The sequence below is a fragment of the Pongo pygmaeus genome, chromosome 23, assembly GCF_028885625.2.
Source record: "Pongo pygmaeus isolate AG05252 chromosome 23, NHGRI_mPonPyg2-v2.0_pri, whole genome shotgun sequence".
Lineage (NCBI taxonomy): Eukaryota > Metazoa > Chordata > Mammalia > Primates > Hominidae > Pongo > Pongo pygmaeus.
This window is the reverse complement of record NC_085931.1, coordinates 31896140-31921534: the sequence shown is the minus strand read 5'-3', so window position 1 is coordinate 31921534 and position 25395 is coordinate 31896140. Positions and strand designations below refer to the sequence as shown.

Sequence of the window (25395 nt, the reverse complement as noted above, 5' to 3'; positions counted from 1 at the left end):
ATGGGGAGTGGGGAGTAAGGACCATACATGGCTGAAATTAACTTATTTTACCTGGAGAGAACAAGTGAAGGCTTATAATCATTGGGTAATGATTAATAGAGTAATGATGGCCATTATTTATTGTATATCTACTCTGAGCTACAAGCTTTAAACAAATCTTCCATTCTTAAAAAACTGTCGGAGGGTGACAGGTTGTATTTCCATTTTTTCAGATGAAAAACAAGTCCAGAAAAGTGAACATCCAGTGTCACAGAGCACGGATTTACATTCAGAACTTCTACCCAGTCTAGGCTTTTTACACTAATCAAAAGTGAAAAGCAAATAATATATATATATATGAATATATATGAATATATATAAAAATATATGAATATATATGAATATGTATATATATGAATATGTATATGAATATATAGATGACTGTGTGTGTGTATATATATATATATATATATATATATATATTATATATATGGCTGGGTGCAGTGGCTCACACCTGTAATCCTGACACTTTGGGAGGCTGAGGCTGAGGTGAGAGGATTGCTAGAGGCCAGGAGTTGGAGATCAGCCTGAAGTGAGGTCCTGTCTGTACAGAAAAAAAAAGCCAGTTGTGGTGCGTGCCTATACCACCAGCTACTCCACAGGCTGAGGCAGGCAGGAGTTCAAGGCTGCAGTGAGCTGTGATCACACCACTGCAATCCAGCCTGAGTGACACAGTGCAACCCCTCTCAAAAATAATTTATAGGCCGGGCCTGGTGGCTCACACCTGTAATCCCAGCACTTTGGGAGGCCAAGGCAGGTGAATCACGAGGTCAGGAGATCGAGACCATCCTGGCTAACACGGTGAAACCCTGTGTCTACTAAAAATACAAAAAATTAGCCGGGCGTGGTGGCACGTGCCTGTAGTCCCAGCTACTCACGAGGCTGAGGCAGCAGAATCGCTTGAACCCTGGAGGTGGAGGTTGCAGTGAGCCGAGACTGCGCCACTGCACTCCAGCCTTGTGACAGAACGAGATTCCATCTCAAAATATAATAATAATAATAATAAATAAAAATTAAAAAATAATTTATATAGGCTGGGTGCAGTGGCTCACACCTGTAATCCCAGCACTTTGGGAGGCCAAGGCAGGCAGATCATAAGGTCGAGATCGAGACCAACCTGGCAACATGGTGAAACCGCGTCTCTACTAAAAATACAAAAATTAGCTGGGTGTGGTGGCATGCATCTGTAATCCCAGCTGCTTGGGGAGGCTGAGGCAGGAGAATCGCTTGAACCCGGGAGGTGGAGGTTGCAGTGAGCCGAGATTGCGCCACTGCAGTCCAGCCTGGCGACAGAGTGAGAATCCGTCTCAAATAATGATGATAATAATTTATATAAAGAAATAGAGATGTGGGTGGAGAGGTGGAGGGGAGTATGGGGGTCAATCTAGGCAGGAACCAGAGCCAGAACTAAAGGGGTGGCCATATGTGCTGATTGATTTAAGCTCAGGAGCTGTGAGGGCCATTGAAAGACCTTGTGTGGAAACTGATGTGATCTAATTGGCCAGGTCCTAGCAAAGCTCTAGCTAGCAGGGGTGGAGGGGATAGGTGGGAGGGAAAGAGAGTAGTTGGGAAGCCCATCAGACCAATCCAGGCAGGAGATAGCACAGCCCTGCTGGGGCTTCAAGAGTGAGGATGGAGAGAGAGGCAGATTGGGTGCTGCTCAGAAGGCAAAATGGTGTGAATAGAGATACAGACATGCAGTCTTTTGCTGAGGTGGGAACAGGTGGATCAGGTGAGAGAAATGTGAAGGAACCAACAAGACTCGTGTTTCCCTGTGTGTGTGGAGTGAGGGAGAGACCCTGGGGATGACTTCTGGGCTTCTAACGGAGAGGGGATGACTGGCACCTTTGGCTGAGACACAGGACCTTCTGGAGTAGCAGAGGGTGGGGAAGAAGATGCAGGGTGAGCCTGGCTTTCCACCCGGTGAGTGAGGTACCTGTGGGTTGTCCAGGGAGGGGAGCTTGGAGGTGGTTTTGCGCGTGGGTCTGAGGCTCCATCTAAGGCCCAGTAGCCTAGGGGGAGCTGATGTGACAGGCCCATGGAGTGTGCACAGTGATGAAAGTGGAGGGCGGGGCTGCTTCATCAGGGGAGCGCCGTGGCCCGGAGGCTCCTACCCCTGAGCTTTCAGGTCTGAGAGAAGATCAGAAACCTGAGGAGAAACTTCTAGCTTATTGGAAAGAAACCAAAATACCAAGAAAACCAAAATGTAACAATCCTGCAAAATAGTTGTTATATTTCAAAAGCAAAATTAGAAAAAGATATTCAGCCTCTCATTTCTACAGTGAAAATGTTTGCTGGGATGTGGATGCATTTTAGTATATTTAATACATCTGATGTGATGTGGGCAAGGCCCCCTCCAAAGACATGGCTCCTAAAGTCTATGAAAGGAGGTGGGGTGTGAGAAGGCGTCTTCTCCCTCACTGGGACTCACACTCCTCATTCCATAGCCCCCAGGACTCTCTCCTTTTTTCCGTGGGGGAACTCCCCTTTCTGGCCTTTCCTCCATCCTGCTAGGCCCCTCATCCTGGCAGAGGGCATTTGTGTGATGCTGCGCATAGAGTTTGAGGGTTCATAACAGAAGTGCAGTTATCACAAGATCTGGTCCTGATGGTCCTCGTCTGGGGTCGCCTGCTCCCTCGGGCGTCCCACCGTGGCCTCCACACGGCTGGATCTGGTCACGCAGTCACCACAGGATCTGGTCCTGATGGCCCTCGTCTGGGGTCGCCTGCTCCCTCAGGTGTCCCACAGTGGCCTCCATGCTGCTTGGTCTGGTCAGGAGCACTCTGGGTGCCCTCTTGCTCCCCGCCTGCTAAGGGCCTTCTGCCGACTCCAGGCAACAGCATCCTATTCCTTCTCCAGGCAAGTGCCCCTGTGGTACCACCCTGCTAGAGTAGATCTTGTTCTTACTGCCCATCCACCTCACCCCGCTCCCACTTCTCAGGATCTTATTTCACACCCCACCCCCTTCCAGTGCTCAATTCACCTGCCTGGGGCTTCTTAGCACCTGCCTGGTCACTGGAACCGCCCCTGCACACGGCCTGGAAAGGACTCACAGCCAAGTGGCAGACCCAGGAGGTAATGGACATATGATTGGATCTCATCTTGGCTAATCATTCCCTAAAAGAAATTTTGTAAGGAGTCAGAAATCTCTCCCACTTAAAAGCAGATGTCCAGAATCCAAACTCTGTGTCTGTCTCAGAAAACTGGAGGTTTCCTATATGAAAGAACATTCTGGCCAGTGTGGCCGATATCACCAACATAATAATATAGACAGAATAGCTCTTTCGCATTCTAAGTAACACGGTGACTTTAGAGGGTTTTTTTAAAATATTTAATTGTTGTAAAATACACATAATATAAAACTTACCATCTTTTTTTTTTTTTTTTTTTTTTTTTTTGAGACAGAGTCTGTCTCTGTCACCCAGGCTGGAGTGCAATGGTGCGATCTCCATTCACTGCAACCTCCGCCTCCTAGGTTCAAGCAGTTCTGCCTCAGCCTCCTGAGCAGCTGGGATTACAGGCGTGCACCACCAGGCCCAGCTAATATTTTTGTATTTTTGTAGAGACGGAGTTTCACCATATTGGCCAGGCTGGTCTCGAACTCCTGACTTGGGATCCGTCCGCCTCGGCTTCCCCATCTTAGGCATTTTTAAGTACACAAAAATATATTCACATTGCATGAAACCAGTCTCTAGAACATCTTCGCACACATTGAAGCAACTCTGCATTTCCCCGTCCCTCCAGCCTCTAGCAGTCCCTATCTTACGTTTTGTTTTTATGAGTGACTCTAGATACTTCATATAATATCATTTACTTTAAAAGATCCAAAGGTATCCCTAAGATGGGGGAATTAGCCACCCGATTTAGTGTGCGCCTAAACACTTCCCCGCCGTACATTTGTTCATTCATTCCGACACCACGAGTGGCGGGTTGCGTTTAGGTGTCTGGGAGACTCTGTTGAATGTTTTTCTATTGGATTGGTTGCCTGTTTATTAGCTTGTTGAAGTTCTTTATTGAGAATCATGGGTGCTACAAATACATTTTCTCTGTTTGAGGCTTGCCTTTTTAGTCTCTTAATGCTGTCTTTTTGACACCAAAACTTTAAATGTGGTGAAATATATTAGTCTTTCCCTTTATGGTTATTGCTTCTTAATTGACATTTATGGCATCTTTTCCTAATTTGATGTCCTGAAGATATTTTTCTGTTATCTTCTAGATCAGTGCCATTCAATAAAAATATGAAGTGAGACATGTATTGTCTATCTAGACTAAATATTGTCTATTTAGGCTAAATATCTAGTGTCCACATCGAGAGAGAAGAAGGAACCTGATAAAGCTAATTTTAATAATGTTTTATTTAACTTGGTATATCCAAATTAATTTCAAAGTTTCAATATAAAAATTGAGACATGGCCGGGCGTGGTGGCTCATGCCTGTAGTCCCAGCACTTTGGGAGGCCAAGGCGGGAAGATCACATGAGGTCAGCAGTTCGAGACCAGCCTGACCAACATGGTGAAACCCTGTCTCTATTAAATACAAAAAATTAGCCAGGCGTGGTGGAGCATGTCTGTAATCCCAGCTACTTGGGAGGCTGAGGCAGGAGAATTGCTTGAAACTGGAAGGCGGAGGTTGCAGTGAGCCGAGATTGCACCATTGCATTCCAGCCTGGGTGACAGAGCCACACTCTGTCTCCCAAAAAAAAAAAAAAAAAAAAAAAAAAAAAAGAGAGACATTTGACATTGTTTTTCCTACTGTTTATTTATTTATTTATTTATTTTGACATAGAATCACTCTGTTGCCCAGGCTAGAGTGCCGTGGTGGAATCTTGGCTTACTGCAACCTCCGCCCCCCGGAGTTCAAGCAGTTCTCCTGCCTCAGCCTTCTGAGTAGCTGAGATTACAGGCGCCTGCCACCGCACCTGGCTTTTTTTTTTTTTTTTTTTTTTTTTTTGGTATTTTTAGTAGAGATGGGGTTTCACCATCTTATCTTGGCCAGGGGTCTTGAACTCCTGACCTCATGATCCACCCATCTCAGCCTCCCAAAGTGCTGGGATTACAGGCGTGAGCCACCACGCCCAGCCCGTTTTTCCTACTGTTTAAAATTCCAGCAGGGCGGCAGTGGGGGCGCCTCTGGAGGCTGCAGTCCAGGTCCTGGCTTTGGCCCTAGCCCTACCGTGGTGACCCTTGCTGAACTGCTGGTGCTCCTGGCCACTCTCCTGGCCACGGTCTCAGGCTACTTTATTAGCTTCGACCTGCATGCCGAGAAGTGCTTCTTTGAGCGGGTCACCTCGGGCACCAAGATGGGCCTCATGTCTGAGATGGCGGAGGGCGACTTCCTGTACATCGACGTGGAGATTACAGAACCAGATAATAAAGGGATTTACAAAGGAGACGGAGAATCCAGTGGGAAAAACACATTTGCTCCTCACATGGTTGGAACTTAGAAATTTTGTTTTAGTAACCGGATGTCTACCATCACTCCAAAAATAGTGAGGTTCACCATTGATATTGGAGAGGCTCCAAAAGGACAAGACATGGAAAAAGGAGCTCACCACAACAAGCTAGAAGAAATGATCAGTGAACTAGCAGTGGCGATCACAGCTGTAAAGCACAAACAGGAATACATGGAAATTGGGAGAGGTACACAAAGCCATCAACAACAACATCAACAGCAGAGTGGTCCTTTGGTCCTCCTTTGAAGCTCTTGTTCTAGTTGCCATGACATTGGGACAGATCTACTACCTGAAGAGATTTTTTGAAGTCTAGAGGGTTATTTAAAAAGCCTCTTCCTGACTGGGCACGGTGGCTCACGCCTGTGATCCCAGCGGATCACGAGGTCAGGAGTTCAAGACCAGCCTGACCTACATGGTGAAACCCTATTTCTACTAAAAATACAAAAATTAGCCGGGCATGGTGGCAGGTGCCTGTAATCCCAGCTACTCAGGGGGCTGAGGAAAGAGAATCGCTTGAACCTGGGAGGTGGAGGTTGCAGTGAGCCGAGTTCATGCTACTGCACTCCAGGTGACAGAGGGAGACTCTGTCTCAAAAAAAAAAGCCTCTTCCTGATGATCCTAAACTCTGAATTCACTGTTTACCAAACACCTTGGTTATAGTAATATCATTAGTTTCTCCATTTTTATTTTCTGAACTGTACATTCACAACTTATGTTTCTTTGTGATTAATAGATATTGGGATATTGGGAGGAAACACCTTTTTAGGAAAGTTTTGGTGAAAATTTGACAGTGGATTGGCATAATTTCATATTTAAATGCTGCCTCCATTATATAGGTTCTTCCAGGAACTCAAACACTGTTAAGTGAAACATGGGGTATGGTTTTTATTATTTCTTCTTTTTGTTTTCACAATAAAATTCTGTTCAGGAAATCAGCACAAAGCCTGTACTTTACTAAAATGACTGCATTCTTTGGATTCCCTCATTCTGTCGTTCAAGTCACTATTCATTTTTGTTGAGTCCTTTTGAGAAACAACAGTATGAATCTTGATGGTTTCTGCCCATCCTAATGGCAGAGCTCTCTGACTCGGGCGTATACTGCCAGGCTGGGTACTTTTATACTTTGTTTTCTTGTTTTGCTTTAAAGCTACAATTCAGCGTACATTTTGCCCCATACATTTTTACGTTGAACCTTAGGACTCAATCACCGCCACTTAAATTGGTGACACAAACAGCTAATAACCATTTCTGGGTTTCTACCTAACCTTCTAATTGTCTGTTAAAGCCAATTCCCTGGGTGAAAGAATTGAAATGACTTTCTCTTGTTCTCTGATGATGGGTTCAAAATTGCCAGTGAATGGTGGCTCTTTTTCTTTCCACACTGGCACATCCACTTCCCTCACTCTTGGCACGTAAGAAATAGGAATTTACATAATTGGAAAAATCTGGATGTCTGATGCCAAAGGGTTAAGCCTCTTGGATTTCATTGCAGTGATATACAGCCGCTATTTTATTTTTGATCAGTGGCCTTTGTTTAGGGCGTGTCTGCACTAGAGTTTTTGTTTAGGTCTTTCTTTTTTGGCACGTGAATTTTGCTTTGTGTAAAATGAAATGACTTTCTCTTGGTCTCTGATGATAGGTTTAAAATTAAAAGAGCATCTGGTTTTGGTATGGGGATGATCCAGGATTATGTTATGACTGATATATATTAGTTGTACATTTTTTTTTGATCTTTGCAAGGGGAAAACTACAAATAATGACTTTTATATAATTAAGTTTGTTACAGGTTTTAAAGTTCAGGATAAACAATTTTTCAACCTTGGGTGAGAACACTTGCAACAGTTTATTGAGAAGGTAACTTTCACCTTAGGACAACTGTTGCATGCCAGTTTGTGTGTGAGTGTGGAACACTTCAAAATTGATTTAAAAGATGTAAACTTAAAATTGGTTGTATCTAATATGCCTCAGGTTTGGTAAATAAACAATTCTTTTTAAAAACAACAACAAAATTCCAGTGTAAGTTCTGCACTTAATAGCACATCTCAAGTGTTCAATAGTCATGCATGGGCAGAGCAATGTGGCAGTCTCTTTCTGCTCTCATTCTGTGGCATTTGTCTGCCTGTCTGTGTTTTCCCCACTCCTACACTAGCTTAATTACTATAATTTTCATGATGAGTTCTGACATCTGGCAGGCAAAAATGTCTTCGTAGGAGACTGTTGGCTAACCTTGGCTTTTTGCATTTCCATATACATTTTAGTTGCCAAGTTCTCAAAAATATAGTGGGATTTTGATTGAGATTCTGTTGAATCTAGATATCTAAAGTCCCTGCCATGGTTCTGGAATCCCAGGGTGAATACAAATAAATTCTGGAATAAACAAGACCCGAAAAACATGAACAAAACCAAAACTGAGTCTCTGTCTATGTCTAGCAGGGGCCTTGTGCCCTGTGAGCTCTCAGGGGTCATGGTTCTTGCACTCACTTTAACCCAGGGCAGGACTTATCCTCTTTGAGAACAGGTGAGGTGCTTCCCACTCCTCATTCCCCTCTACCTTCTCTGTCTCTGGCCCTGTGGTTTGCGTTGTGGCTACAGACTGAGTTCCATGGAGAAGCCAGGGACAAATGTAGAAGCTTAGGCAGTCTGGCTGATCAGGAAGGGAAGGAAAGGAGCAAACTGTTTAGAGAAAGAAAATCGAAGAAGATTAACAAGATGGGAGTGAAGGCAAAATACAGATGGCAGTAGGTGACCAGGACCTGGCCATGGAAAGGGCTCCTGTGACTTACTGAGGCTGAATGCTGGTTTGCCGTTGTCCTGCTTCTCTTTGTCCACCAGGTCAGGCTGCTGAAGCCATGGTCCTGGCCATTCTGAACTCCACCAAAACTGCTCCAGGAGCAGGAGAAACGTCTCCAAGATGAGATCTTTGAATCGCCAGGTCTGGTTGCGGGTAGCGGGACTGGAGGCTGGGGACTAGAAAGAAGCAGGGCTACAAGGAGGAGCAGGGGGATCGATAGGGGAGTGACCTATCGATCACTCCCACAGCATTCGCAAGCAGAGCTAGAAGAAGTAGAGGAATAGACAGAGGAGTCACAGGAAAGAGTTCTGGGACTAGCGTATTGGGAAGTAGGGCTAGGATGAGGAGTAGAGGGATAGATAGGGGAGTGACAGGAAGGAATTCTGGGACCACAGCAGTGGCAAGCAGGGCTAGGAGGAGGAGGAGGGGGATAGATAGGGGAGTCACAGGAAAGAGCTCTGGAACCACAGCTTTGGCAAGCAGGGCTAAGAGGGCTAGGGGCATAGTTAGGGAAGTTGCCCGAAAGAGTTGTAGGACCACAGCACTGGCAAATACATGGTCTGTAATGAGTAGCAGAAGAGCAGGGCAGGAAGAGTTTTAGGGTAGGGTAGTGGGGAGGGCAGGCATGACCCACAGTGGGATAACAGTGAGGGCAGAAAATTGAAAAATCTGTATACTTCTGGAGAAGAGAAAGAGGCCTGGCAGATTGAGGAAAAAGACGGGGTAAGTGGGTTGGCTTATGAGGGTGGGATGGACTAGGAGGTTGTGGAATCAAACTGGGTATTGGGTGGGGTAGAAATTGAGAAATTGGAGGGAGCCTTGTTGTCATTTCTTCATTGAGAATTCTAGTTAATCACTTGTCCCAGTGAGTCCAAATGAGTAACTGGGGTGTTGCCCAGACCTACTCCATCATTTATCTCACGCCCGCCCCTCGCATCATACCATGTCTGAATGCCCATTGTGATGCCAATGTGCCCCTCCCTTTTGGTCTAGGGAGAGGGCCCCACCAACCAGGGGAAGGGTCCCAGTCTCTAGGTTTAAGAGTATCATGGCAAATAGCAAAGAGAAGAAATGGGGGCTGTAATATTGGTCCCTGTTCTGGGGATACCATGTAGTTATGGCCCTCAGTAGGCAAAGTTTGATCAAAGGGCCAAGAAGGAGTTAGGGGCTTGGGGCCTAAGACAGTGGTTCTGAAACAGGACTTGGGAAAATGGGAAGAAGTCAATGCCCCAGTCTTTCACTTACATTTTTCAAAGTACTTTTACATCATTTATATCGCTGCATGAATATATGTGATTGGAAGAGAGATGCTATGTTCACTGGATCAATGAGGACACTGAAGACCAGAGAGGAAGCTGCCATAGGAGGGGGTGACAAAGCAAGTGGGACTAGAACTTGGGCCAAAAAGAGGGGCAGGTGGGAGGGACCACAAAATAGCCCAGAGTACTGACCAGTGGGCCTCAACAACTCCTGTCTCTCTGGACAGGGTCCTGCAGGGGGTGCTTCAGAGCACAACTTGACTTTCTGTAGTAACCTCTTGGTCCCTGTGCCCCTGTACTCTTAATGGGAACCATAAATGTAGGGCCAGTGCTAGCAGGAGGACTGCCCTCTCCTGGACACCTAATGACTAGATTTAGACTTTCTTGCTGAGATATCTGCCTCCATGTGGGATGGCTAAGAAGGACCCTGCACATTCCTCCATTCTTTTGTCTGATGGAGCAACCCTCCCTGCTGAACATTCCTGGTCTCTGTGATCACGATCCAAACCCTAAGCCCCTTTGTTCTCCCATTCTTTCCTGCACTCTTCTCACTATATTCTGAATTTTCTCCCTTGGTCCAGCACCCCTTTCCTCCCACACCACAAAATGTTCAGTTGTCCTCTCTGGAAGTCCAGCCGCATGACAAGCCAATGTCCTGATTTCCTTTGCCTGCTCTATCATTGACAGTTCCTTGTATCTCCTAGCTATAACTGTAACCTGGATTTCCCTTGAGGGCATTGCTTCTCTTGTATGTCAAGTAGATAATACACATTCTCTCAAACTCCAAAGTACTTAAAGTACTTCAGGTGGGAATGTGGTTTATAGATTCTCCTTGCTCCTTCCAATTCCTTGGGAATCATTATTTCTCTCTTCTTATTAGAAAATCTCTTGCTCTTAGAAACATGTGCTACCCACCCCCACTGCCAGTTCCCTGGCACTGCCACCTTCAGATCTCTTGGAGATTTTCAATGAAAACTTTCACACTTCTCCTAAAGGCTTATACTTGAGTTCATCATCCTGACTGACCTCAGTGTCCATTTAAATGGCCTGATTTAATTCTATGGCCTCTGCTTTTCCTGATTTTTGTTTGTTTACTTTTAAGAAGTCTTCTGTATTTTAAAAAGTTTTATTTTAATTGTTACGTAATAATTGTGGATATTTATAGGATACAGTGTGATGTTTCTCTACATGTGTGCATTGAACAATAGTCAAATCAGGGTATTTAGCAGATCTATCACCTCAGCACTTAGCATTTTCTTGTAGTGAAAACATAAGTCTTTCCTTTGAGTTATTGTGACATTTTTCTCACGTATTCTGAATATTAACTCTCCTTGTTATATGTGTAGTTTGCATTTTGTCACTAAATTCCATCACCTACATTCTAGTCCTTTGCATTACTGAAGAATTATCCCACTTCTGAAATCACTAATTCAGACATGCTGTTCTGGCCACTGCTTCCTGTCCTTAGAGTATAATCACTAAACTGCTCTCACTTCACTGGGGGCTCCAAACCACTCTTTTTTTTTTATTTTTATTTTTTCTCATGACAGGGTGTCACTTTGTCACCCAGGCTGGAGTGCAGTGGTGCAATCTCAGTTTACTGTAGCCTCGACCTCCTGGGCTCAAGTGATTGTCCCACCTCAGCCCTCCAAATAGCTGGGTCTACAGGCCCCTGCCACCACACCCAGCTAATTTTTGTATTTTTAGTAGAGACAGGGTTTCGCCATATTTCCTAGGCTGGTCTCAAACTCCTGAGTTCAAGCAATCTTCCTGCCTCAGTCTCCCAAAGTGCTGGGATTACAGGCATGAGCCACCACACCCAGCCTAACCCACTGACTCTTTCCTTTATTTACTCTTCTGAAGAGAAAAACCCAACCTGGTTGATTACAAGTACTTGCCTTCCCTGTGGTGCTGAATGCTGCTGGACAAGATTTAATACAATCTGAAAATTTTCACAGGAGCTGGAAGATTGATACTAGATTAGTTATTTAACCTTTATCCTAAATAATATCCACAATACTCAATACCTATGAGAATTTTCATAGAAATACTGTGTATTAGAATAGAAAAATTAAAACAATCTGAAAGCTTATAAATAAAGGTTTAGGTAAGTTATGTAGCCATACCATACAACGTGAAAAGGAAATTTACAAATACAAAAAATAAATAGAAGTAGATAGTTGAGGTGATATTGTGGCAATTGAGGATGGGGGTGGGTGAGTTACTAAAGTTGATAGTTGCTAGCAGCTTAAGTTTTTCTGCCTATCTAGATGGAACTAAAAAACTATTATCACAGAAATGACAAGGTCTCTAGAATCCGGGTTTTTTTTAAATTAAAGTTTATCTTACCAAATTGAAACCCTGAAAATACATATTGCCATGGTTTTGAGTCAAAAATTTAAATTACTTAGTGTGGAAAACCACAGGTGACAATTTAAATTGGTTCCAGGACAGTGTCAACTCAGGTGTTAGGAGGATGCAAAGTGTACCACTGCGTAGGAGCATGACCATAACCTAGGCCACAGAACTTCCCACAGGAAAGCCCCACTTAAGATGACTTCACAATCCAAAATTACAAAACACATGAGTAACACAAGTCACATGAGGGATGGTCAGCAGATACACAAAAGAACAGATTTATACATAACCTACCAAGAGTTTTATATAAGTAAAGGCAAATATAAGGATTTAAAGTTCAAAAAAAAAAAAAACACCACCAAGATTCTGATGAACAGATGGCAAAAAAATGCAGAATGAAAAATATTGTAATTGAAATAATAAAACCCTAGTGGACAGGATAAACTAAAGACTAGACACAACTTTCTAATACCAGAATTAAACAAAGATCATTGAAATACTTAGTGAATAGGATAAACTTGACATTAAAAAACCATTAAAGACAGAAAAAGAATACATTTGAGGAAATTATCAAGAGATTGCAGAAAGAGATGAAAATTAAAAAATATAAAAGGTTAAGATGTGTGTAGGATAGAATATAAAAGTCCAGAATATGTCTATAGAAAGTACCAGAAGGAAAAACTAGAAAATGAACAAGAGGAAGCATTTAAAGTGATACTGGCTGAGTTTACTTTACAAATAAAAGAACTCATTTTCAGATTCAGAACATACAGTGATAGCAGAAAACGTAAGAAATTCACATCTAGACAAAACAGTGAAACTGTCAAACATTAAAGACAGCAGAATCAGTAAAAGGATAGGCAGATTATTTACAAAGAAATTAAACTAGAAGCAAACCTCATTTAAGAAAAAGACAAAAGTGAGGGGAATCATATCTTGCAAGTCTTGAGAGGAATTAACTGCCAATCTAGAATTTTATACCCAAATTACCATTCAGAAGTGGGTGCTCAGTAAAGGCATGTTCATTAAAGACCAAGTACTAAACAAAGACAGAATTTACTACTAATAAACCTTCATTAAAACAATAAAAGAGGCTGGGCGCAGTGGCTCACGCCTGTAATCCCAGCATTTTGGGAGGCCGAGGCGGGTGGGTCACCTGAGATCAGGAGTTCGAGACCAGCCTGACCAAAATGGAGAAACCCCATCTCTACTAAAAATACAAAATTAGCCAGGCGTGGTGGCGCATGCCTGTAATCCCAGCTACTCGGGAGGCTGAGGCAGGAGAATTGCTTGAACCCGGGAGGCAGAGGTTGCGGTGAGCCAAGATGGCGCCATTGCCCTCCAGCCTGGGCAATAAGAGCAAAACTCCATCTTAAAAAAAAAAAAAAAAACCCACACAATAAAAGAATGAGAAGAAATTTGATTCCAGGAGGAAGAAAATGCAAGAAGCAAGGCTAGAGAGCAAGGGATTCTGAGCTCAGATTGGTAAGTAGGAAGCCCCACTCCAGAGTCTCAGCAAAACCTGTTGCAGGGTGCTTGCACACTGTTGACAGTAGGATTAAGAAGACAACAATGGAAGAACACAGGAACCAGAAAGAGAAGCCACTTTCCTCTGCAGTGAACCTGTTTTCCCTTACTGATGTAGTATAACATGGCATTGTATCAACTGGTAAAGGAGAAATACAGGTATACAGGATCCAGCTCCAGTATCAATAAACAAGACAACCAAGCTTAGTTTGGGAGCTGAGAGGCAGTAAATTCATAACTGGCATAGCAGTGGGTAAAGAAAGAAACTGGTAAATATAGGTAAATCTGAATAAGCACCTTAGGAGCATAATAATGGTGATAACCAGCTTGGGCAATAGAAAAATTGAGGTGAAAATAAAATGCTGGACAATAGTAACAGGAAAGAGGAGGAGGTGATTAGTGCTAAATTACTCTTTCTGGCTGGGCATCTTCGCTTACACCTGTAATCACAGTACTTGGGGAGGCTGAGGCAGGGGGACTGCTTGAGGCTAGGAGTTTCAGACCAGCCTGACCAACATGGAAAAACCCTGTCTCTACTAAAAATAAAAAATAATAAAAACAAATTAGCCAGGCATGGTGGCACATGCCTGTAATCCCAGCCTCTTGGGAGGCTGAGGCATGAGAATTGCTTGAACCTGGGAGGCAGAGGTTGCAGTGAGCCAAGATCAAATTACTGCACTCCAGCTTGGGCCCCCAAGCAAAACTCTGTCAAAAAAAAAAAAAAATGAAAATTTCTAACAGTTTGCTATAAGTGAATCAACTTCCAAGATGCCTCATCTCATGGCCGTTGGTGAGAAGACTGAGCTCCTTGTTGATTGTTTGTGGAAGACCTTACTCCCTTACTATGAGGACCTCTTTCCAATTATTTTTAAAAAGCCATAATAACTGTAACACCAAAACCTAACAAGGACATTATCAGAAAGGTAAACTATAGGCCAGTATGAATCATGAACAGAGATGCAAAAATCCTAAACATGATATTTCCTAACCTAAGCCAGGGTAGTTCATAGAAAGGCTAATACATCAGGATGATGATGGGTTATTGCAGGACTTTAAAGTTGAATTAGGTCAGGCGCAGTGGCTCACACCTGTAATCCCAGCACTTTGGGAGGCCGAAGCAGGCGGATCACCTGAGGTCGGGAGTTTGTGACCATCCTGGCCAATATAGAGAAACCCTCTTTCTACTAAAAATACAAAATTAGCCGGGCGTGGTGGTGCATGCCTGTAATCCCAGCTACTAGGGAGGCTGAGGCAGGAGAATTGCTTGAACCCGGGAGGTGGAGGTTGCAGTGAGCCAAGATCGCGCCATTGCGCCCTTATCTAGCCTGGGCAACAAGAGCGAAACTCTGTCTCAAAAAATAAAGTTGAATTAACATTTGAGAATCAATTAATGTAATTTACATCATGTCTTAGACTGTTTGACCTGCTTTAACAAAATATCACAAAGTGAGCACCTTACAAATAACAGAAATTCATTTCTCACAATTCTGGAGGCTTGGAAGTTCAAGGTCAAGACACTGCCAGATTCCATGTCTGGTGAGGGAGGGACCACGTTATGATAGTTCCTAGATAAATAAAGGTTTAGGTAAGTTATTATGCAGCCATAGATGTTACCCTCTTGCTGTGTCCTTATGCGGTGAAAGGGATGAGGGGTCTGTGGATCCTCTTCTGTGAGGGTTCTGCCCCCAAGACTAAATCACCTCTGAAAGAGCCCACCTCCTAATGCCAATGCTTTGGCAGTTAAAATTTTAATATATGGGCTGGGCATGGTGGCTCATGCCTGTAATCCCAGCACTTTGGGAGGCTGAGGTGGGCGGATCATCTGAGGTCAGGAGTTCAAGACCAACCTGGCCAACATGGTGAAACCCCATCTCTACTAAAATACAAAAAATAGCTGGGCATAGTGATACATGCCTCCCAAGTAGCTGGTAGTAATCCCAGCTACTCGGGAGGCTGAGGCAAGAGAATCACTTGAACCCAAGAGGCAAAGGTCACAGTGAGCCAAGATCACACCACTGCACTCCAACCTAGGCAACAGAGGGAGACTCCGTCTAAAAAAAAAAAAAAAAAACAATTACCATATGAATTTTAGGATTTTAGGAGACACAATTAGACTGTAGCACATTAAGAGAACACAGATGAAAAGACGTCATCTAACAGATGCAGAAAAAGCATTTGATGAAGTTCAACTATTCATCCATTTATGATTAGAAACTCTAGAATTAAGAATGAAAGAACTTCCTTAATCTGATAAAAGAAAAATTTTGTTGAAAACCTATGGCAAACCATAGTAAAACAATGAAAAATTTTCTTTTGACATTGCAAATGAGACAAAAACCTCTTTTCATCAGCACTTATTTTCATCATAATAGTGAAGATCCCAGGATTAGAACAAGCTGAAGAAAAAAAGGTATAAAGATTCAAAAAGGAGAAACAAAATTGACGTGATTATATATAGAAAATCCAAAAAAATTTAGAGATTAACCATTAGAAATAAGTAAATTTATTACTGTCACTAGAACAAGCTCAAGATAAAACAATTGTATTATTTCCTACCAGCAATACAATTAGATTAATAATTATTAATTTGACTATTAATTAAATATCAATTGATCAATAGAAAATAATTTAAGAAATCATGCCATTCACAATAGTATCATCAAGCATCTTAGAATAAATAAAAAATGTGCAAGGCCTCTATAGAGAAAATTACCAAATATCATTGAGAGAAATTAAAGGAAAGCTAAGTAAATGGAGGCAGATACCATGTTCAGTGAAAGACTCAATATTATAAATATGACTTCTCAATTACCTAAATTTTGATAAATAAATATAGCAAAGAAAATAGTTTTGTTTTTTGAGAAGGAGTCTCATTCTGTCATCCAGGCTGGAGTGCACTGGCGCGATCTCAGCTCACTGCAGCCTCTGCCTCCCAGGTTCACGCCATTCTCCTGCCTCAGCCTCCCGAGTATCTGGGACTACAGGCACGTACCACTACGCCCGACTAATTTTTGTATTTTTAGTAGAGACAGAGTTTCACCATGTTGGCCAGGATGGTCTCGATCTCCTGACCTTGTGATCCGCCCACCTCGGCCTCCCAAAGTGGTGGGATTACAGGCATGAGCCAACATGCCTGGCCAAGTTTACTTTTTTAAATAACAAATTGGATAGTGGTTGGAAATGAAATATTGACTCCAGAACGTACATGAATATGCACAAGATTAAGAACAATCAAAATAATTTTAATTTTGAAGGAGAATATAATTAGAACATTTATCCTGGTGGATATCAAGCCTTATTATAAAGCTTAGAATAATTACAATGCATGGTATTGTGTAAGAAAGAGAAAAATAGACCAATGGAAAAAAGTGTCCAGAGATAGAATATGCATATATAGACAACTGATTTATTATGGGGGTACCACTGCAGAAAACGGTGCTGAGGTCATTGAATATCCATATGGGAAAAAATAAAATGGGACTCCTACCATTTGTTTGTCTTTTTGTTTTTTCCATTAAAAAGAAAACAAAAATCCAAGAAATTCTAGAGAAAATAATTTAAGACCTGGGAATAAGAAAGGATTCTTAAAAAGGACCTTATTCATTAAGCATAAAGAAAAAAGGATTGACACATCAGGCTGTGTTACAATTAAGAACTTCTAGTCATTAAAAGACACCTAAGAGTGAATACAAGTGAACTATGTATTAAAAAAAGCTTTTAAAAATTTCTCTAACATGGTTGCACTCTATGTGGGGGGACTCAATAATGATGGTGATTGACCATATCAAAACCAAGCAAAGCTGTAGTTCAGTGGAACAAGAGTTGTTTCACTTACAAATAATGCAGATTTTTAAAGGAGATGTGACTTTTTTTTCTTGTGATAATTTTCTTGGCGGGGAAAAGTATGGTATTCAGTATTAGATTATGAAATGCTTGCTTTTAATTATGTGAAATACATTTTTTATTGGAAGTAAATTATCTGCCAAATTATGTTTGCTAAACTGTAGAGATACCTTAGTTCTTAGAATAATTTTCAAGGCCAGATGAGACGTTCTTTTTAGACAGTTATTGAGTTAACTCAGTAGCATTGGAAAATCAATACATAGATGCTTGCTCTGAATGATTGCTTAGGCCAGTGGCAGCTGCGTCTTTATGTATTCAGTTATCTTCCACTCAGAAGTGGCATTCTGTTTGGAGTTACATAAAGTGAGGTAAGCATGAGTCCACTTGTTCCTCTTATTAGACAGCCTTAAGGATACATATAGCCACAGTTGTCCCTTTCCTGACTGATATCTGTATGATCTGTTGTAGCTTAGAAAGGCTTTCACATCATTTAGTTCATTCATTATCTTATTTGACCCTATTACCTGTACCCACATTTTACAGATGAGATAGGCATGAAGATGTTAGATTAGCCTAGGCCCTAGTGAAATTCTATCACTCAGATCTTCTGAATCTCTATCAACAGGTTGCTCTTTCCATGATCATATTTTCCTTATTCTGTAGCTACTCAGCAGCACCCTCTAACAGCAGCCCATGGTTAATTATTATTAACCATGTGTGTAGTATTACGCTAGCTACTTTATCTCATTTCACCATCAATACTGTAAGTTAGGTATTCATATTGCACAAAATACCACGGATATTCAGAAATGTTCCCATCCATACATGGCTACTAATGGCCATTGGACTTGAAACCCAGTCAATTTGATCCCCAAGTATGAAGACAACTTGTTTATCATTTTGGCATCCTCGTTGCATTGAAATCAGGAACTTGCATACTTTTACATTTAAATGTATATTTTAATTGAATTGAATTATCAAGAAGTCATGGTATAGATTAAGATATTTGAGGAACTGAACAGAGGAAATGAACTATTTATGGATTAATGATCAATGTCCGAGAAATCATCTTGTTGAGAATGTATATTTCAATAATCAATCTAGGAAGAGGTGGTATTTGGTACTTTGATCTTTAAGAATCCTTCTTAATCTAATGAATCCTTCATCTTTCTGTCTGGTTCTATTTATTCCTCTGGTCTCAGCTTAAAAACATAGTTCTTCCAGAAATCTGGGTCACTAGTTCCTCCTACATATCCTCAAAGAATCGATGTGTTAATTGCCTGTTTAATCACTTTTATCCTCCTCAGTCCAAAAGTCTTGTTCAATGTTTTCTATTTTGAATCTAGCAGCACACCTGCCACATATTAGAAGCCAGTGATTATTTGCTGCAAAAATTAATGAGTCAGTGACTCAAAATTAGCATCAGATGAGTGCATTCTAAGAAATAGATGATAGTATGTAATAGTGGTTTCAAATACTAGGAAAAATAATGAGTGTCTTTTAGAAACTAGAGAAACTAAGTTAAATACTTGGAAACCATTAACAAGCTTGCATGCGGGTGCAGATCCTGTCTGCCTGTGCCTATGTCCTGATGAAAACATAAGAGGGATCCTAATGATCTATTGGGGAACTAGCAGAATTAGTGGTGTTTTACTGTTTTTTACCTCTGTAAATCACATTAAATGAAATGCTTTCTTAATGCTTAAATTATCTAAAGGCTTTTAATAAAGAATATATTAATAAGGTATTATGAATAACAATGAAAGAAAAGGAAAATGGGCCCACATTGTCAGAAAGTGGAACAGAACACTGAGAGTGGAGTGAGAAAGGACAGGACTAGACAGCACCACATGACTTCTTAACAGTGGTGGTGCTCAAATGCAAAAATATGGAATTGGAAATGTAGAATATCATTTAGTGAAGTTCTAAATTAAAATTTGACAAGAAGTGCTATGCTAATTCTTTGAATACCAACCTCTTCCAGTGAATCTGAGCTCTGTGACTGCTTGACTAATAAAACATGTTAGAAATGACACTCTGGTGGCCAGGTGCAGTGGCTCACGCCTGTAATCCCAGCACACTGTGAGGCCGAGGTGGGTAGATCACTTGAGGTCAGGAGTTCAAGAACACCCTGGCCAATATAGCAAAACCCCGTCTCTACTAAAAATAACAAAATTAGCTGGGCGTGGTGGCTTGTGCCTGTAGTCCCAGCTACATAGGAGGCTGAGACAGGAGAATCGCTTGAACCCGGGAGGCAGAGGTTGCAGTGAGCCGAGATTGCACCACTGCACTCCAGCCTGGGTGACAGAGTGAGACACTGTCTCAAAAAAGAAAAAAAAATGACACTCTGCTCATTTCCAGGCTCAGGACTTAAGAGACAGAAAGCTACTTCCACTCTCTTAAGATAGTCATTTTTAGATACACATACTGTCCTGAGAAGAATAGAAAATGCTAGCCCACTGCCCTAAGCTGATATTCAGTATCAACTTACCCATACAAATGAGCCATCTTGAAAATGAACCCGCCTGCTTTCTTGGGCCAGGCGTGGTGGCTCACACCTGTAATCCCAGGACTTTGGGAGGCCAAGGCAGGCGGATCACCAGGTCAGGAGATCGAGACCATCCTGGCTAACACAGTGAAACCCCGTCTCTACTAAAAATACAAAAAATTAGTCGGGCTTGGTGGCACGTGCCTGTACTCCCAGCTACTCAGGAGGCTGAGGCAGGAGAATCGCTTGAACCAGACAGGCAGAGGTTGCAGTGAGCGGAAATCGCACCATTGCACTCCAGGTTGGGCAAAACAGCGGGACTTCGTCTCAAAAAAAAAAAGAAAAGACAAGACCAAAAAATGAACCCTTCAGTCCCCCAATGAGCCATGGAAGCTGGCCCCACATGGAGCAGAGTCAAATTTGCCCCACCTAGCTCCACCCAGTCTTACGACAAAAATTTTACTAAAATATGGATAAATTTTCTAACAAGAGCCATGGACTTCAGACAAGCTATGTTATAAAGTAAGGGTAGATTCTTGTTTTGATGATAAACATTATCCGTGGATAAAATGAATCCCCTTATGAAAATGCAGTACTAAAGATAGAGTAATCAAGATATGCCCAAGTAATTAAATGTGAGAATCAAGCGAGTATTTGGGCATAGGACCAGGATTTTCTTGGGAAAAATCTTGCATTTAACTTAACACATGAACAAATAATCAGTGTGTGGCTCAGAGCTCTGTAGAGCATAGTATTAACGTATTTTCACTGGAATCAAGGTTGGTTTGGGGCATGTAAAAGGGCTTCATAAACTATTCTATGCTAATGCAGAGTGATGTCATTGCCATTACTTTTAATATGATCATTATTCTCTTGGAGATTGGCTGGGATTTACAAAATCATTTCACTTGTCCTGTTTCCTTGTATAGGTATTTTCAAATGAGGGGTTTATCATTATTAATAATAGTATGAAAATCAGGAGTAAAAAATATTAAGAAGGACTGCACTAGGAGTCTTCTTGAGATCTTGCCTTAATTATGGCTTGCCTTCTAATAGTTTTGCTTTAAGTAATTGGTAGAAATGACTGACTAATACATGAACAATTAATCATTTTATGTAGTGTTCTTTTTTTCTATAGAATTAACTGTATTGAGAATTTCAGTTCACTGTTTAGAAGTTAAAGTCTATTAAAAAGTTCATACACTAAGAATAGGGAATAAATTCAAGTTAGAAAAGAGTATATACATTCATTTAAGCAGAACATGTTTTTGTTTTTATAAAATGTACCTAATTTTTTTTTTTTTTAAGACCGAGTCTCGCTCTGTTGCCCAGGCTGGAGTGCAGTGGCACGATCTCGGCTCACTGCAACCTCTGCCTCCCAGGTTCAAGTGATTCTCCTACCTCAGCCTCCCAAGGTAGCTGGGATTACAGGCACCTGCCACCATGCCCGGCTTATTTTTGTATTTTTAGTAGAGACGGGGTTTCACCATGTTAGCCAGGCTTATCTTGAAACTCCTAACCTTAGGTGATCTGCCCACCTCGGCCTCCCAAAGTGCTGGGATTGCAGGCGTGAGGCACTGCACCCAGCCTGAGATGTACTAATTTTTTATGTTTAACTTGCCAGAGTAGAAACTCAGTTTCTAGGCTAGGCATAGTGGCTCATGCCTATAATCCCAGCACTTTGGGAGGCCAAGGCAGGCAGATCATGAGGTCAGGAGTTCAAGACCAGCCTGGCTGACATAGTGAAACCCTATCTCTGCTAAAAATACAAAAATTAGCCAGGCATGGTGGCAGGCACCTGTAGTCCCAGCTACTTGGGAGGCTGAGGCAGGAGAATCGCTTGAACCCGGGAGGCGGAGGTTGTGGTGAGCTGAGATTGCGCCCCTGCACTCCAGCCTGGGCAACAGAGTGAGACACAAATAGGGATCTTAAAAGAAGGACTTGTGATCTTAAAAAGAAGATCTTATTTGTGATCTTAAAAGAAGGACTCCAGGAAAGTGTTCAAATATTCATATATCTAAACTGGAACATATGTTTATATTTTTAAAAGTAGCCTGAGGGGTTGGCAACTAAAGTCATATGTTGAATGATCATTTCTCAAGAGTTTCATTTTATGGTCTTTCTCTTGTCCTGTAAAATGGGGGCATGGATAGATGATACAAAGTGCCTGGTGTCCATGCTTTTTTGAAATCCCTTCCTCTTCCATGTGAGCGGGACCTGTGACTTTGTTCTCACCCAGAGAATACAGCAAAAATGATGTGATTTATCTGAGTCCATTGATTACACTGATTAAGACTTCCCTTGACCACATTATTTAGGACTGCATCATAGGAGACTGGGGCACATACCCACTTTGCTGGCTTGACGAAGTAAACTGCTAAGTTGAGGAAGCCCACATGGCAAGGAACTGTGGGCAGCCTTCAGCCAACAGGCAGCAAAAAGCTGAGCTCATTGGAACTACAGCCTCAAGGAAGTTACTTCTGCTAACAACCTGAAAAATCCTGGAAGCTAGTTTCTCTCTAGTGGAATTTTTAGGGAAGAGCATGGCCCAGGCAAGATCCTGACTGAGCCTTGTGAGACCCTGAGTACAGGACACACCAACCTGTGCTACACAGGAACTGAGAGATCATAAATACCTGTCGTTTAAGCCACTACATTTGTGGTTGTTACACATCCATAGAAAACTAATACAGAGTACAGTCTCTCCTATGATTTCTGAGATAAATAATGTAAGTGGAAAAACCTGTCAACAATAAAGGTTTTAAAGGAAAAAACAAAAAACATGTAATTTAGAAAGTAACTGCCAGGAAAAAAAAAAAGAGACCGGACGCAGTGGCTTACTACACCTGTAATCCCAGCACTTGGGGAGGCTGAGGCGGGTGAATCACAAGGTCAGGAGATCGAGACCATCCTGGCTAACACGGTGAAACCCCGTCTCTACTAAAAATACAAAAAAAAAAGCCGGGCGTGGTGGTGGGCGCCTGTGGTCCTAGCTACTCGGGAGGCTGAGGCAGGAGAATGGCATGAACCCCGGGAGGTGGAGCTTGCAGTGAGCCGAGATCGCGCCACTGCACTCCAGCCTGGGTGACAGAGCGAGACTCCATCTCAAAAAAATAAATAAATAAATAAAAAATAAGGCATCAGGAAGGTAAAGATTGACATTTACTCCCAAACTATTAATATATGTCCTCCCACCTTTCTTGTAGCAAAATCTTAACTTGATGTTTGTTTCAATAGTTATTAAATTTAGTTATAATGTCCTAGCCCAAAATACAGTAGAGGTAAATGTCCAAGGTACTGGCTTGAGGCCACTGACCCTGCATCTATAAAGGAGAGGGAGACCATCAGGGGAGGGAGGGTAAGAAAGGGAGGAAGAGGGCAAACAAGCTATCAAAAAACAGCAGTAGGCAGGGCACTATGGCTCATGCTTGTAATCCTAGCACTTTGGGAAGCCAAGGTGGGCAAATTGCTCGCACTCAGGAGTTCAAGACCAGCCTGGACAACACGGCAAAACCCCGTCTCTACAAAAAATCAACCAGGCCTGGTGGTGTACGCCTGTAATTCCAGCTGCTTGGGAGGCTGAGGTAGGAGGATCACTTGAGCCTGGGAGGCAGAGGTTGCAGTGAGCCGACATCATGCCACTGCACTTCAGCCTGACTGACAGAGTAAGACCCTATCTCAAAAACAAACACATCAGTTATTCATACTTCAGAGTAAGGACAAAACATTTTTAAGCAGCTGGCAAAGGACATCACTATATTTCAGAGTAAAACAAATAGGAAATGCTTAATCATTTGACATATTTTTAAACGTTGTATCTGAAAATTGAACAAAGAAATGAATGTGCTTATGATTAAATTGACTTTGTTACTTTGTAAACTTGTAGCTTTAGACCTGTCTCTTAGCATCACCAAGCCTCAATCTTTTCATCTATAAAATGGGCATGGTAATGCCAGCCTTGCTATGTTTATAGGTCACTTAGGAATGAGGTATGTATGGTGTTGACCATGGTTTCTGGCAAGTGGCATATATTCGTTATACCGTAGGTCTTTTCGGAAAGCTAAGTCACCATGTACATGTTAATGCAACCTGCTGAAAATAGGCATGGAAAAACTAGAAAATCTAGAAAAACTAGAAAATCACTGAAGAGGATTTTCTTTAAAAAAAAATACATACTTTCGTGTTTTAGTCATGAAGTTCTTACCCATGCCTATGTCCTGAGTGGTATTGCCTAGGTTTTCTTCTAGGGTTTTTATGGTTTTAGGTCTAACATTTAAGTCTTTAATCCATCTTGAATTAATTTTTGTATAAGGTGTAAGGAAGGGATCCAGTTTCAGCTTGCTACATACGGCTAGCCAGTTTAGTTCATGTCCTTTGTAGCGACTTGGATCAAGCTGGAAACCATCATTCTGAGCAAACTATCACAAGGACAGAAAAACAAACACCACATGTTCTCACTCATAGGTGGGAATTAAACAATAAGAACACTTGGACACAGGGTGGGGAACATCACACACCGGGGCCTGTCGTGGGGTGGGGGGATAGGGGAGGGATAGCATTAGAATAAATACCTAATGTAAATGATGAGTTAATGGGTGTGGCAAACCAACATGGCACATGTATACATATGTAACAAATCTGCACGTTGTGCACATGTACCCTAGAACTTAAAGTATAATAATATGTATATACATACACACATATACTTTATCCATGCATCTGTTGATAGACACTTAGGTTGTTCCCTATCTTTGTTGTGAATAATGCTGCAATAAATATGGGGGTGCAGGTACCTCTTTGACATACTGATTTCAATTTCCTTGGATATATAGCCAGAAGTAGGATTGCTGGGTCATATGGTAATTTTTTTTTTTTTTTTTTGAGACAGTCTTGCTCTGTTGCCCAGGCTGGAGTGCAGTGGCATGATCTCGGCTCACTGCAGCCTCCACCTCACGGGCTCAAGCAGTCCTCCCAACTCAGCCTCCCGAAGTGCTGGGATTACAGGTGTGAGCCACTGCACCTGACCTCATGTGGTAATTCTATTTTTACTTATTTGATTAATTTTCGTGCCGTTTTTCATAATGCCTGTACTGATTTACATTCACTCCAACATGTACTAGGGTTCCATTTTCTCCACATCCTCTTCAACACTTGTTACCTTTCTTTTTTTAATATTAATCATTCTAACAGATGTAAAGTGATATTGTTGTGGTTTTAATTTGCATTTCCCTAATGATTAGTGCTGCTGGGCATTTTTTTAAAAGAAGGAAATTATGTCATTTGCAACAAAATGAATAAACCTGGAGAACATTACACTAAGTGAAAGAAGGCAGACAGGACAGATAAGTACCACATGATCTCATGTATATGTGAAATCTAAAAAAGCCAAATTTATAGAAATAACAGGTAGAAAAGGGATTATGAGAGGCTGGGGTGTGTTGGGGGGTACAGCAGACAGGGAGATGCTGTTCAAAGGGTACAAAGTTTTCATTAGGAGGAATAAAGTTTTGAGATCTATTGCACAGTATGGTGGCTATAGTAAATAATAATGTATCATATATTTCAAAATTGCTAAGAGTAAATTTCAGATGTTCCACCACAAAGGTGAGCTGGATGATGGATATGTTAATTAGCGTTA

General features: G+C 41.8%; 1 pseudogene; it reads left to right on the top strand.

Moving 5' to 3' along the window:
• Positions 1 to 2094: 2094 nt before the first annotated feature.
• Positions 2095 to 7500, top strand: LOC129023716 (transmembrane emp24 domain-containing protein 2-like; annotated as a pseudogene).
• The last annotated feature ends 17895 nt before the right edge of the window (positions 7501 to 25395 follow it).